Genomic DNA, 14,694 nt, shown 5'->3' with positions numbered 1-14,694 from the left:
TGGTCCCCATTTCCCTCCCCCCACCCCAACCCCTGATTTTGCTTCCCCCCTTCCCTATCCTATTTCAAATAACCAAATAAGCATATATACAGCATATCAGATAACCAGGAGAAACACTGTAACAATATGAGATATCAAGGGACAGAAAAAGAGATGAGAGATAACAGTACATTAAGGACAACAATCACTCATTATATGGCTTTTGTTTCTATATCCTGGAGGTCCTTTCATTTAGTGGTATTCTATATTGCCTTATGAATCTACGTTTTGTTCTATTGCAAATCTCTGCTAGGAGAGCCCAATATTTCTACAGATTATGACAAATGAGGGAAACCATTGAGCCTATGTTCCTTTGAGTCTGGCTTACTTCACTCACTATGATTTTTTCTAAGCCTTTCCATTTCCAAATGGGGCAATGTCATTCTTTCTGATTGCAGCATAGATTTCCATTGTGTATATTGTGTAAAAATACCACATCTTGTTGATCCACTCATCAACTGAAATCACAACTGAAAATCACAAACCTAAGATTTCACCCAGTCATACATTTTTTTTTTGCCAGTCCTGGGGCTTGAACTTGGGGCCTGAGCACTGTCCTTGAGCTTTCTCAAGGCTGGACCTCTACCACTTGTGTCACAGCACGACTTCCAGCTTTTATCCATGTATGTGGTAACATGGAATCGAACCTGGGTTTTTGTGCATGCTAGGCAAGCAGGCAAGCACTCTACCACTTAGGCCAAACTCCCAGCAGCCCGCAGTCATGATTTTATGGTCAAACCCAGAGTTCTGATTTCTTCTTCTATAAAATGAGAACAATAGCCATTTTATCTGTGTTAGGGAATTGTAATGATGACAAAATGATAGAGTTCCGCAAATTCTCCACATTGCCAATTGGAATTAAGACAAGCATGAAAGTAGAAGAACAGGCATATGCCAATAGGCTGAGGCACACTAACGTGATGATTTACAAAGCCCATTTCTTAATAGCTTCCACAGACTCTTCTCCTGCTGAGACAACCCTCTAGTTATTGAGTTCACCTGTGAACAGTTTTCTGCCATTGCTGACTTCACCAAATTCTTCTTTGTACTTCCATCTGCATTTTATGTGAACTCTGGAGCGATTATTTGCTAATATCAACAGTGGTGTACAGTCTAGGAACATTTATTGCTCCTCTGCTTGGCTTAATGTTTCTGACTGGGTACCATAATATTATTAATAGTCACTGGGTACTATAAAAGAAAATGAAGTGTTTATTTTGTTTAGGCTTTAGCCTCTTTACCTATACCCTTTTCCCATTACGTTTGCACATAAATGAGCATAGGCTACATTTTTTGATGCAAATCAGGTTTTAACTTTGCTAATCATATAGTTTCCTTTCTGGTAATCTTCCAGGTATGGTTTCACTGTGACTCCAGATGAATATATATTATATCAAATGAAGAAATAGCATGTGGTAGATGATTGCCCTTTTGTGATTCACTAATAGTTGAGCTTTAGATTTAAAATATAGTTTCTTTGTAAAAAAAAAACAACATTCTTTTGCAGTTGCAGGGCCAATTCTGTTCAATTTTAGAGTATTCACTTTTAGATAATTTTCAAATAAATAATTAGAAATAATTGCCAGGAAATATAAAATCTGAAGTATGACATCCACTTCAAATGAAATAGCATGGGACAGTATGAGATATGTAGATGGGTGTCAAAGGTCAAGACAATATGTTTACACTATTTTTCATCTTGCTGTATACCTCCTAGGCAAGGTCTTTCTAAATAAAGTCTTCATTTTACCTTGCAAAGACAAATTAATATTTTACATGGCAAGAACTTCTTTATTCCTTGGTGGGGCATTTCTAACTTGATTTATACGATAATGTTTAAAGGTTTAAAAGCTTTTTGTAAAGGCAGGTTTTCAATCGATTAAAGAATCTGGTTTGCCTTCAGGTTTTTGCATCGGATATTATCTCAGAAGGCTTACTTCCAAAGATTTATAACCCAATCTGTTCCTCATGTTAACCATATATTTCAACGAGCATCCCATTGGTCCAAGTTTAGGGATTTCAGCCCAATCTCTGCATTCGTGGGGTGACTACAAATCCACAGCTGAGCCTGCATTCTCAAACTCCCCATCACTGTGCTCTGGGTCATGCAAAATTTGAGCATTCTCATCTCGTAATACATATGAGACCTCTGGGGTTTCAAGGAATATGTTACGGTTTCAACAAACAGATTACTCTGAGCAGGAAGGCAGTGTGCCACAAAAACCTATATAAAAATGAACGAATATTAAATCCAAGGAAGGTAACAGGAAGATGTAAATTACCTTTTGCATAATATTCTATAAACTTTGAAAAGCACTTTGCTTCAATTTTCTATTATATTTTTGCTATAAGTTTTTTGAGGCAGGCATTCTGAGGATATAGAAACAGACATGCACAAGGTTTGGCATAGAATGCAAATTCAGGTCTATTTGCTCCAAACCAAGGTCTTCCTCCTCTCTCAGACTACTTAGCTAGCCAAAAACACCAGCCAAAGCCAAATCAAAACTGCTATCTTCCTGGTCAACAAAAATATACTGCAATGCATGATCCAGCACTTTGACAACACACTTTGCTAAGCCAAAACTTACCCCTTTATCATTCTTACAGTTTGAGAAACCTACTAATAACAGCCATATAATGCCAAACTTGACTACTTCTCTCTTCAAAGTTATTGAGATTACCAAACCATAAGTTGTTTTTGAGGACTCTGATTGGCTATTAAAGTGTTCCATATTTCTCTTTAAATTCCATTTGTAAAATCATGTATCACTTCCTTCCTTAGTGTTTAATTTTCTGCCTTATTTTCAATAGAATTCTATTTCCATTGCAGGGCTATTCCCTTACACGTTCACCATTTCATTTCCTCTTCTATGGAAGAGTTCAAATACCCTTAGACTAGGCGTACTAATTAAAGTTTCCACTTTTCAGGAGCATACTCTGCTTCCTCTAGTCTGATGTGTCCCCACATCCCATAATCCCCTCCCTGAACTTTTGGAAATCTCTCTTATAATTCACCAAGTAAATTTCAGCCTTTTACTTATTTTAGCTGTTGCTAGAGAGGCCACCTTGACCTTGACCTCCTGTTTTATAAGTGTCAGTTACTGTGCCCACTTTATATTCCACTGGGGAGATACCCCATAGAGGTGTAAGTATTTGTCAGATGAATGTCTTCACATTATGTTTACATTCCTTAAGGCCAAGACTTTTCATCTTTATCCCCAACAGAATATTCATCTTTCTTTTCAACAGAATACACATCTTTATTCCCATAAAAAAACCTAGGTACACTATGTTCAGCAAATATTTGCTGAGTGAACAGATAAATGAAAGCCCAAATAGATTGATGGGGGAGCAATATAAGGCATGGAAAGAGCAAGAAGAGGATGTAATATCATTACTTTTAGTTCTATCTTGACTTGAGCTTTAGCTTAAGATAAGACCATGTGATTTACACTCCCTACCACCAGTATAGCATGAACAATATTTCCATCTGTAAAATGGCATTGATTATAGATCAATTGAGGAAATTAACCTAGTCAATATGTATAAGTATTCAGAAGAGTGTCCAGCACCCAGAAAACACAGTGGCACTGCTTCTGTTGTTACATCTTCATCATTATCCTGACTGTCATCACCATCTAAGCATGCTGCATTAAACTTAACATAGTAATCATTGATACTAAAGATATTTAACTTCACTTGTCCGCCCTCAACATTTATCTTTCAAAGGTTAGAGTCCTTTCAGATTGCATACGCAATCTCTCTCCACCCTCCCACATTCCTTGAGGATGTTCAACTACAAATAAGGCTTCAAGTAAATTAGCCACTTTACTCTAGCTAAGTGAATGGTACATATGCATTTTATAAACACTGTAATCACATTTATTTCACCTGAAAATAAGCAATTTATGTGCCACTACCACCTTTTCTCCCTAAAGGAGAAATCTGGAGCTATACTTAAGAAAATGAAATTTCTTTGCTAGTTATCTAGTTATTGGATAATAGGCCAATTTGGTTTTCCTTTGTAAGAAACCTACCACTACACAAGAGGTATGACCAGGTTCAGACATCAAGATGAGTCAGACCTGGGAAGGAATTGTCTTGATAAACACTTGGAAGAGCTGTGACATTGTTTCACATGGGGTAAACAGTGTTTCAATTGTACCATTAACAGGGCTCTTCTTCCAACAATACATCATTTAAAGTATTACTGTCTAAATACTCTTCTCTTTTATTCCAGGGGCTCTACTATCTCTGTTCCTTTTCCAGTGCCTAGAGATTGATGCAAGCAGGCCCCATATCATCCTACGAATTTATCATTCTTGAGGTTTAGTCAAGACTCTAAGTTACACATTAGTTCAAAATGGTTATGGGTCTCAAACTGTTATGTGTTTCTTTATTTTAACTCAGTATTCATGATGTAGAAATTTAACTTTGTAAACTTATAGAAGGAACTATTATAAAGCAGCATAAATTAAATCACCCACAATTTTGCCACCTTACCTCTAATACTTCTATCATTTGAATGTATTGAGCAGTCACTTTTATATGGAATTTTACTTAGCTATAATCATGCTTCACCTGAAGTGTTGCTCACTGTAAAATGCTACTTGTTTTTATTGCATGATAAACATTTTTCAAATTGCAAGACAAGGTTTAGAACTACTAGTTCTATTGCTTATATACGTTTCTTCAGATTTCCTTATAAATTATCTTGCAATTGGGATTTAGTGTAGCTTTTAATTTTTCTTATTTTAATGATACTGAGATTACATATTGGTGCCATCTATTTTTAGCACTGTACTTATTTGTAAAGAATGACTACTATTTCTTCACTATCTCTCTTACAGGATCGTTCTCTACTGCCTGGTCATTAAAGGTTGATTTTCTCTTGGAATACAATCATAATCAAGTTTCTTTTTATACTCTCCCTTGGGCAAATTCAGCTATAATCAAGACCACAATCCCTAAATATTCTCCAGGGGCTCAATATAGTAAAAATATGTAATGTAATCCCATTAATTTCTCAAATATTACATCAAATACTAAAGGCCAAATTCTCCTAGAACATGCTCTACCTTCTGAGTAGACCATCTCAGATAAAATGGTACCCCCATCCACCCAGTTTCGTAGAATAATAACTTTTCTAGGCATCTTCTCTTTTTCCTCTGAATCTAACAGGTACTAAGTCCTGAGTGTTACCTTCGAAATCTCCTTTCACCTATTGGGGTGCCTCTCATTTGCTCCCATGATGGCCATTCATTGATGTAGACCATATCTTTTATTTAAATAACTGTCTGCTAACTGATGTACATGCTAACAATTCCCAACTACAAGATATCCCAATCAAAATTTTAATTCATTTATCATTGCTTATCTAGGTAGTTATGAAACTCTAATGTGTATCAGTATCACCTGGAAGATTTTTTAAAAATCAGAAATTGCTTCCCCCTCCCAGAGTTCCTAAGTCAGTGGGTCTGGAGTAGGACTAGAGACTTGGTAGTCCTCCTAGATTTTCAGGGGATGCTCTTGGATCTACACTAGAGAGAATACTTGAAATGTTTCTGTTCTGTACGATAATGTTTGAGTTTATAATCAGGTTCAGTTTACCTCTCTAGCTCTTCTTTGTAAAACCATGCTGCGAAAATGGCTTTTTTTTTCTAAATTTGTGTTTTCCCTACTTGAATTCAGAATTTTCCCCCTGGTTTTATATAGATGCTAACTTCTGTTTCAACAGTGTCATCTTCTGTTTTTATTGGCAGATATCTCCTATAAAGTTAAATATTCAAACATGAAAATGAAAATGCATACAAGAGGATGGCAACACAGAAACTTTTACTTTAAGTGCCACATGATATGTATCTAGGTATGTAGCTAAAATAAATACAATCAGTTTGCTGAAGGTCTCTCTGCACTTTTGTTTTCATTACAGTATTATTCAAAATAGCCAAGATATTGAATCTACCAAGGTGTCTCATGACAAATGAATGGATAAAGAATATGTGATCTAGATACATAGCATTATACCATTACGCCTTTACAAGAAGACAGAGGCAATTTGCCACACACACAGATGGACTGAAGTAACAGTGGGAATTGTGAATATCCCACCAAAGAACTCACTACCCCCTCATACCCCAGGAGAATAGCATCTGGCAGGGAACCCCTTCCTACACCAGAGAAAAGAATCATTATTTTTCTTTCTTTATTTTTCTATATTTTTCTTTTAATTTCATTTTTTCCCTTTTTATCAAGTCTTTCTCTTTTTTTATTCATTTGTTCCCTTTTCATTTGTGTGTTTGACTGCCCTCTCCATTTGGTTCTGTCTAGTTGGCTCATCCCATCATCTTTTTTATTTTGATTTGGTTTATCGTGACCTTTACAACATATTTTCTCCCTGGCTATAGTTATATACAGTCTCCTCTTCTGCACCACAATGTCCCTTCCTAAACAAAAGTGAAGTCATATTTAGATAGGGGAATATCTCTCTATGATTGAAAACTTCTGCAATTATGGTGTACTGTGTTGGTTTTTGACTTTATATTGTATGCTGTTGTGGTTTTGGATTTGAGTGTTTTTGTTTCCCTCAGTGTTATTTTCCATTGGCTCATATTGATTCTTACAATTTGATCACTTACCAGCCACAATTATACCAATTGTTGTCCTTTGGTAACAATTGCCTTCACACACAAAATAAAAGTGTATTTAGATAGTCAAATACCTACAACTGACAGCATTTCGAGAATAGGCAATATTTTTGTTTAGGGAATCTGATGTGCAGAATTGCAACTTGATTTTCTTCAGGGTTGTGGAATACAAGGTCTCTCTACCTCATTTGTTTCCTCCTTTGCAGCCATTACCTACCTTCCTTTTCATCCTACCTTCATAAATCTTCTATAACAGTAGACTTCTCTCACACATAGTTTTCTCTGAGAAACTACTTGTCTCCAAACCTAACAACCTCAAATTGTTTCAGCTGATCGAGTGTCAACAGCATAGTGTCTTAACACAATTAAACTCACCAGATAAACAAATCCCAGCAGAATATTAAATCATCAACTGGCTAATGAACTAAAAATGCAGAGAACAATCTATTAGGAAGACCACAGTGTTCAAAAAAATTAAAACCAAAAACATTTCCAAATAGGCAGAACAAACCAAAGAAATAAGAAAACAAGCAAGTCAAGGAGGTTCAGTTCCCACAGAAAATAACCACACAATGGAGCAGAAAAATGAAGGACTTAGAAAAGAGTTCTCAAATTGCTTCAAAAACATTACTGATAAATATGTTTAATGAAAAGATAGAAATCCCACACTGGGCAACTCATGAGCATTATGATACTAATTAAAAATTTTTAGAGAAATTAATGGAGTCCACAAACAGAAAGGGACTCCAGTGAAAAAATAGCAGCTCACCTAAATGTTAACAGAGAATATAATTAAACCAAGGAAATAAAGAGATCCATACAAGATTTTAAAAAAAACTACAAAAAAGAGATACTATCCATCAAAAATGATCCATTAAGTGGCAAAGAAATTAGAAAGTCTTGGCAGCAGAATATGTAGAGGATAGAGTCTTAGGAATCAAAGATAGATGAGATATAGTAGAGAAAGAGGGGACAATCATCCAGAGCAAATCCAAGATACAAGAAAGGAGCTTACTGAAACTTCAGGACTCAATCAGAGGACCTAATTTAAGACTGGTAGGTACGAATGATGAAGAGAAGGCAACTAAAAGATAAGACAGATATTGAACAGAATTCTAGCAGAGAATATCATTAACATTCAAAACAATATGTCATTCAGATAGAAGAGGCCTTTAAAATCTCCAATCAATCCAGAGCAGCGAAGAACATCCCACAAACACATGGCATCTGCACAGGATCAGTAGAGAGTAAGGAAAGTATCCTTAAAGATATCAGAATGAGAAGTTGATTACTTATGAAGGATAAACACTCAGAATTCTCAACCAAGACCATGAAAGCAAGGAGGGCCTGGAATGGTCTTATGTCATAGCTTAAAGTCAAGCAACCAAGAATATTGTACTAGCAAAGCTCTCCTTCATAAACTAAGATCAAATAAAACTTTTCTTTAAAATGAAAAATCAAAACATTTACCACTTCAAAACCATCACTACAGAAAATACTTATAGTCATTTTACCTATAGAAAATCAGTAAGAAAACAGCATTGGCAAAGAAATGCCCCTAATTGGAGAAACAGATATAGCAAGAAAAGATGAGGCAGAACCTCTAAGAATGTGGATAACATGGTAGGAACTACTCAACACTTCTCATTTCCAACTTTCATTATGAATGAACTTAAGTCTCCAATTAAATCAGATAGGTTGACTAGTTGGATCAAAAAGCAAAATTCATCTATCTGCTGTCTTCAAAAAGCAGATCTCGCTGACAAAAGCAAGCATATTCTCAAAGTGAAAGGCTAGAATATAACCTTTCAGGCAAATGGCCCCATAAACAGGTCACAGTCGTAATACTTATATCAGACAAAATAGACTTCAAATTAAAATTAGTGAGAAGAGAGTAAGAAGGGCATTACATAATAATAAAAGAGATCTCTCCTATAGAAGGACATGACAAATGTAAATTTCATTATACCAAATGCCAGAGCACCCAACTTCATCAAACACTATTAAACCTAAAACACATATAGATCCAAACACATTTACCAGTGGCGATTTCAACACATCACTGTTGTCTCTGAAAAGATCATCTAGGCAAAAATTCAACAGAGACTCATTCATCCCCATGCATCATAGGTGGTACAGGCACCAAGATGTCCAACTGAGTGGTCTGCCAGGAAGTTAGCCACGCCAGGAGCTGGTACACAGCCTCAGGACTGCAGGTGAATGCACAACGAAAAAGCTGGCTTTCACAAGGACAGTCTACTAAAAGACCTGTTATTGTATCCCATGCAGGATACACGTACTGTGGGTCTTGTGCTGCCCATGCTTACAAACAAGTGGATCCGTCTCTTACATGAGAGTTTTCATCCTTGGGCCTTCTCATCATGTACCCCTCTCTCAATGTGCACTTTTCAGTGTGGACATTTATAGGACACCTCTCTATGACCTTCGTATTGACCAAAAGATTTATGGAGAGCTATGGAAGACAGGGATGTTTGAATGCATGTCCCTACAGACTGATGAAGATGAACACAGTATTTAAATGCATTTGCCTTACACAGCTAAAGCCATAGAATGCCGTAAGGATGAGTTTACCATCATTCCTGTACTGGATGGAGCTCTGAGTGAGTTAAAAGAACAGGAAATCTGAAAACTCTTCAGTAAATATCTAGTGGATCCTAGTAATCTCTTTGTGGTTCCTTCTGATTTCTGCCACTGAGGTCAAAGATTCCATTACAGTTACTATGATGAATCCCAGAGGGAGATTTATAGATCCATTGAACATCTAGATAAAACGGGTATGAGTATTATAGAACAATTAGATCCTGTATCTTTTAGCAATTACTTGAAGAAATACCATAATACTATATGTGAAAGACATCCCATTGGGGTGTTATTAATTAAATGCTATCACAGAACTCCAGAAGAATGGGACAAATATGAGCTTTTTCTTTCTGAATTATGCCCAGTCAAACCAGTGCAGAAACTGACAAGACAGTTCAGTGAGTTATGTGGCTGAAATGCTCACAGTCCACTGAAACTCTGAATCCTCAGGGATGCCACCTGCACATACTCATGTTTTGTCCAGGTCCCAGCCCAGTCTTTTACTGAGACACTGGTTTTGGTTTGGGGGAATTCTGAAACCTCAAACTAGTAGAACTTTCTTCTCTTCTTTTCTAGTAGGTGTAGTCCTTAATTTCAACTCATTAAATAAATGCTTTATAGTTTGGGGCAGTGGAATGAAGGCTGGCATCAAAACATATTTTGATTAAAACAGACAACCATGTAAAGGCCAACTTGTGGCAGTTTTTTGGAAGTGACTTGTAGAGCATTTACCATATCCTAAATTTGCCCTCTTTGCAGACTTGTACACATATATTCAGCTTTAAATTAGTTTTGCAAATTGTACACAAACAAAATAAGGGAGGAAACTTTTTAATAAAGAATTGCATTTATAAATGATCTGTATTGGAATACAGTAAACCCCAGTTAATAGATAATTATTACCCATGTTGTACAACAGATACCTCCTATTTTAGTTGCTAATAAAGGGTTACACAACTCAAAAAAAATCAACAGAGAAATCTCAGACCTAAGCAATTGCATTGACCAACAAGACTTAACAGATAATCTACAGAATATTTCGCCCAACAGCATCACAATATTCATACTACTCAGAAGCTCATGGAACATGCTCCAAAACAGATCATAGTTTAGATAATAAAGCAAATCTGTGGAAATTCAAAAACACTGATATTATTCCCTGAATCCTCTCAGATCACAATGTAATAAAATTAGAGCTCAACAGCAAAGCTCTCATAGAAAATTATCTAACTCTTGGAGACTAAACAACATATTGTTGAATGACTACTGAAGAGATCAGAATGAAAATTCAAACATTTTTGAAATTTAACAAAAATGAACACACAAAATACTAGGTCCTTTGGAACATAGCAAAGGCAGTACTCAGAGGAAAGTACATAGTTCTGACTACCTACATCAATAAATTGTAGACATCTCAAATCAACACTTCAGTGATATACCTAAAGTTTCTTGAAAAACAAAAACTAGCCAAATTCAAACCAGTAGATAGAAACAAATAATAAAATTAAATAAAAAATGAATTAGACACTGAAAAATAGTTCAACATTTTTGGCCATAAAAGAATTATAAATCCAAAGAATATTGAGATTCCACCTTACCCCAGTTAAAATGGCCATTATCAAGAAAACTAACATTAACAGATGCTGGCAGTGATGTGGTCAAAGTGAACACTGTTACTGTTGGTGCCAATGTAAACTTGTTGCCAGCACACATGTATTCATTTGCAGCATTCCTTACCAGGATATGGCATCAACCCAGATGCCTCTTAGTGGATGAATGGATCAAGAAAATGTGGTATATATTTACAATGGAAGGAATTTCAAGCCACATTTGTAAGGAAATGAGAAGACTTGGATAAAAAATTATAATAAGCAAAGCAAGCCAGACCAAAAGAAAGATTGGCTACATGGTTCTCCTCATTTATAGTAATTAGAATGTGATTATATATCTATAAGTAAACACAATGACTGGAAAAAATTACCCCTGGACATCATAAATTAAACATTCACACAGTGAGATCAAAGGAGGATATCTTAGGAGAGGCACACAAAGGCTCAATAGCTATATACATGTGATCATATAAAATGATATTTAGGTAATAAGTGAAGTTATTTCTTTTCTCTTTTTTTCCATTTATGGTTAACCTCATGTGGTTACTGCATCTGATTTTGTACCTGGTGTATTGTATATACTTTTTTAATTTAAAGTAAGGAAGGGAAGAGGTAAAAGAAGATGATTGGGAGGGGTGGGGAGAAGGGAAAGGGAGACAAAAACATGAGAACGGTTATCAATGTTCGAGAAGTAATGCACCTACTACCTGATGAGTGTAACTGTAAATCCTCTATATATTATCCCAATAATAAAAAAGAGGTTAAAATGATATTTAGCAAAATGAACTCCAAGAAATGGATAAATAGGGTTTTTGTTATTTTACTCTTTGTTGTTAATTTTTCTCTTTTGTTACTGTGTTTGATTTCTGTATTTTTTTTTTTTGCCAGTCCTAAGGCTTGAAATCGGGCTTGAGCACTATCATTGGGCTTCTCAAAACTAGATAGAGCTCTACCACTGGAGCCACAGCATCACTTCTGGCTTTTTCTATGTATGTGTTACTGAGGAATTGAACCCAGGTCTTTGTGTATGCTGGGCAAGCACTCTACCACTAGGCTAAAGACAGCTCTATCTGCTGTCTTTTATGTAAGTTTAGCTTTGGGGGAGGGCAAGGAAGAATCAGAATGGTGAAACAAAGGGTGAACTAATACATCAGTGAAACTCATTAGACACTATGTTGAAAAGGAACTATATAACTTGTTGGGGAGGGGGAATGGGAGAGAAAAATCTGGGAGAAAACAAAGGAAGAGGTGACACTGTTCAAATGGAAATGTACTCATTATCTGACTTATGTAGCTGTAATCCTACTGTATAGCACCTCTACAATAAAAACAAATTTTAAAAAAGACACAAACAACTTTTGGGGGGTTGTGTACAGGGCTTGAACTCAGAGCCTGGGCACTCTCCCTGAGTCTCATTTTGCTCAAGTCTAGGCTTTGCCACTCGAGCCACAGCATAACATTTAGGTTTTGAGTGATAAATTGCAGATAAGAGTGACACAGGAACTTTTTGCTTGGGGTGGCTTTGAATCATGATCCTCAGATCTTAGTTTCCTGGGTAGCCAGGATTACAGGCATGAGCCACCAGCATCTGGCTGAGTAAATACAGGAACAGCTTTAACTCCCTCCTATCAATTTGTCCCAAGATGCTACTGTAAAAGCTTTGTATTTAGTTTGAAAGAAGTCAGAATTCTAGATTTCTAATCAAAATCTCCATATTTTTATATATTTGGCACTACATTCTCAACATTTTTATACCATATGCTGTCTGGAAGACATAGTATCTGTAGACTGAATTCTACTGTTGGCCCAAATTTTACATTAGTTGGATTCCCTGTTTGAGACTTAAGATTTTCAGGATGGCTTTACACACACACACACACACACACACACACACACACACACATGCGCGCGCGCGCACCTTGTCAATTACCACTTCTGTTTTTTGGACACTTTGCTAAAATGTGTATAAAACCATATTTTAAATTTTTATTGTAATTAATAGAAGGGTTACGTTATATTCGCCAGATAGAAGGTGCATTCCTTAACCATCATTGCTAACCCTTCTCATGTTTTTGTCCCCATTTAAAAACATTTTTTAGTGGAAACAGGAGCTTTATCTTGTGTGATTGTTGTTCTTAATGTATCATGTTATGTCTCTTCTCTTTTTTTGCCCTCATGGTGAATCTCATATTACTGTATCTGACTTTGTTACCCGGTATATTGTATGTGTATTTATTTGTTTATTTGAAATAGGAAAGGGAAGGGTAGAAAAGGGATTGGGAGAGGGTCGGGGGAGGAAAATGGGGACAAAAACATGAGAAGAGGTATCAATGTGTGAGAAGTAATGCATCTACTACCTGACAAATGTAACTGTAACCCTTCTATATGTTATGCGAACAATATTGTTACAGTATTTTACCTTGTTATCTGATATATTGTATATATGGGTATTTGGTTATTTGAAATTGGACAGGAAACAGGGGGAAATAAGATGAGGGGCAGGGGTGGAGGGAGGGAAATGGGGACCAAGACATGAGAAAGGGTATCAATGTTTGTCAAGCAATGCACCTTCTATCTGGTGAATATAATGTAACCCTTCTATTAATTAGAATAAAAAATATACGGAAAAAGAAAAAAAGTAAAAATCAAAAACTGCATCTGGGCCAGGAGTGTGGCCTAGTGATAATTTACCTAGCATGCATGAAGCCCTGCGTTTGATTCCTGTATACCACTTACACAGAAAAAGCAGGAAGTGGTGCTGTGGCTCAAGTGGCAGAGCACTAGCCTTGAGCAAAAAGTGTCCAAGGACAGTGCCCAAGCCTGACAAAAAAGAACAACAACAAAAAAAAAACCTAGTTCTTATGCCTCTTTTAATCTTACTTGGTAATGGAGTGCACTCATGAAATATCTGTTAAAAGCTACAAGAAAGGCAAACTGCCTGAAAAGAGAAATGACTATTTTATTCCTTATATCATAATCTCCTTTCTATGGACTTCCTTATTGACATGTAAGATTTCCCACAATGAAATATTTAGATTTCAGCCATGCTTTCCACACATGTGCAGGGAAAAAAAAATGCTGATCCATGTGAGCTAACACAAACACTGAAGCATTTGACTCAGGCAACATTATCTTGACCTGTCTTTCATGAGGCCAATGGCAAGAGTGATTCATGACAATGACTAATGGCATTGGTATTCCTTTATCATAATGTCAGATAATCTTTCATATGTGTGTAATTAATCACAGCATGCAGAAGGGGAAGATTTATATATCAGCACAAGTGCTACTCTCCTCTACCTACTGAATAGAAGAAAAACACTAAGAATTGGAAGAACAAAACAACAACAAAAATCAATTGTGCACTGTCCTTGACACAGATGAAATAGAAACAAAATTTCCTCCATGCTCTTAAAAGAAACAAAAGATCCAGCTTCATGATCCTACATGTGATTTAAAACCTGTCAAATACAAAGTTGAAAGTATTCAAATTAATTTAACCAGAGGGAATCTTGAGCCCCAAAGGGTCTTTCCTAAGAAGAAAAAGTTATTGTCAAAGATGTCCTTGGATTTATACTTTGTCTAAATAAAACTCATTGCAGAGTAGAAATGCAAAGTCAAATCCCTTTTATCTTAGCATAAGCATTAAAACGCGGGGAAAGATAAAATCCTCTGAGATAATTGCAATTTTCTTCAATTATACAGTATAACTTCATAACCCGTGAGGCTTTTCATTAACCAAAGTTCATCAGTTCTCATCAGGCTGTCCTCTCCATGGAGGGGGCTCACACCAGTGT

General features: G+C 36.2%; 1 protein-coding gene and 1 pseudogene across 1 annotated transcript in view; one reads left to right on the top strand and one right to left on the bottom strand.

Moving 5' to 3' along the window:
• Window positions 1-14,694, bottom strand: part of Nckap5 (NCK associated protein 5) — an 864,637-nt gene that overhangs the window by 761,978 nt on the left and 87,965 nt on the right. The gene's annotated exons all lie outside the window — the stretch shown is intronic.
• On the top strand, window positions 8,970-9,721 carry LOC150056469 (protein MEMO1-like; annotated as a pseudogene).

The sequence above is a fragment of the Megascapheus bottae genome, chromosome 12, assembly GCF_031878675.1.
Source record: "Megascapheus bottae isolate mThoBot1 chromosome 12, mThoBot2.hap1, whole genome shotgun sequence".
NCBI classification, from domain to species: Eukaryota; Metazoa; Chordata; class Mammalia; order Rodentia; family Geomyidae; genus Megascapheus; species Megascapheus bottae.
Note: the sequence above shows the minus strand (reverse complement) of the source record. Positions and strands in the feature narration are given on the sequence as shown.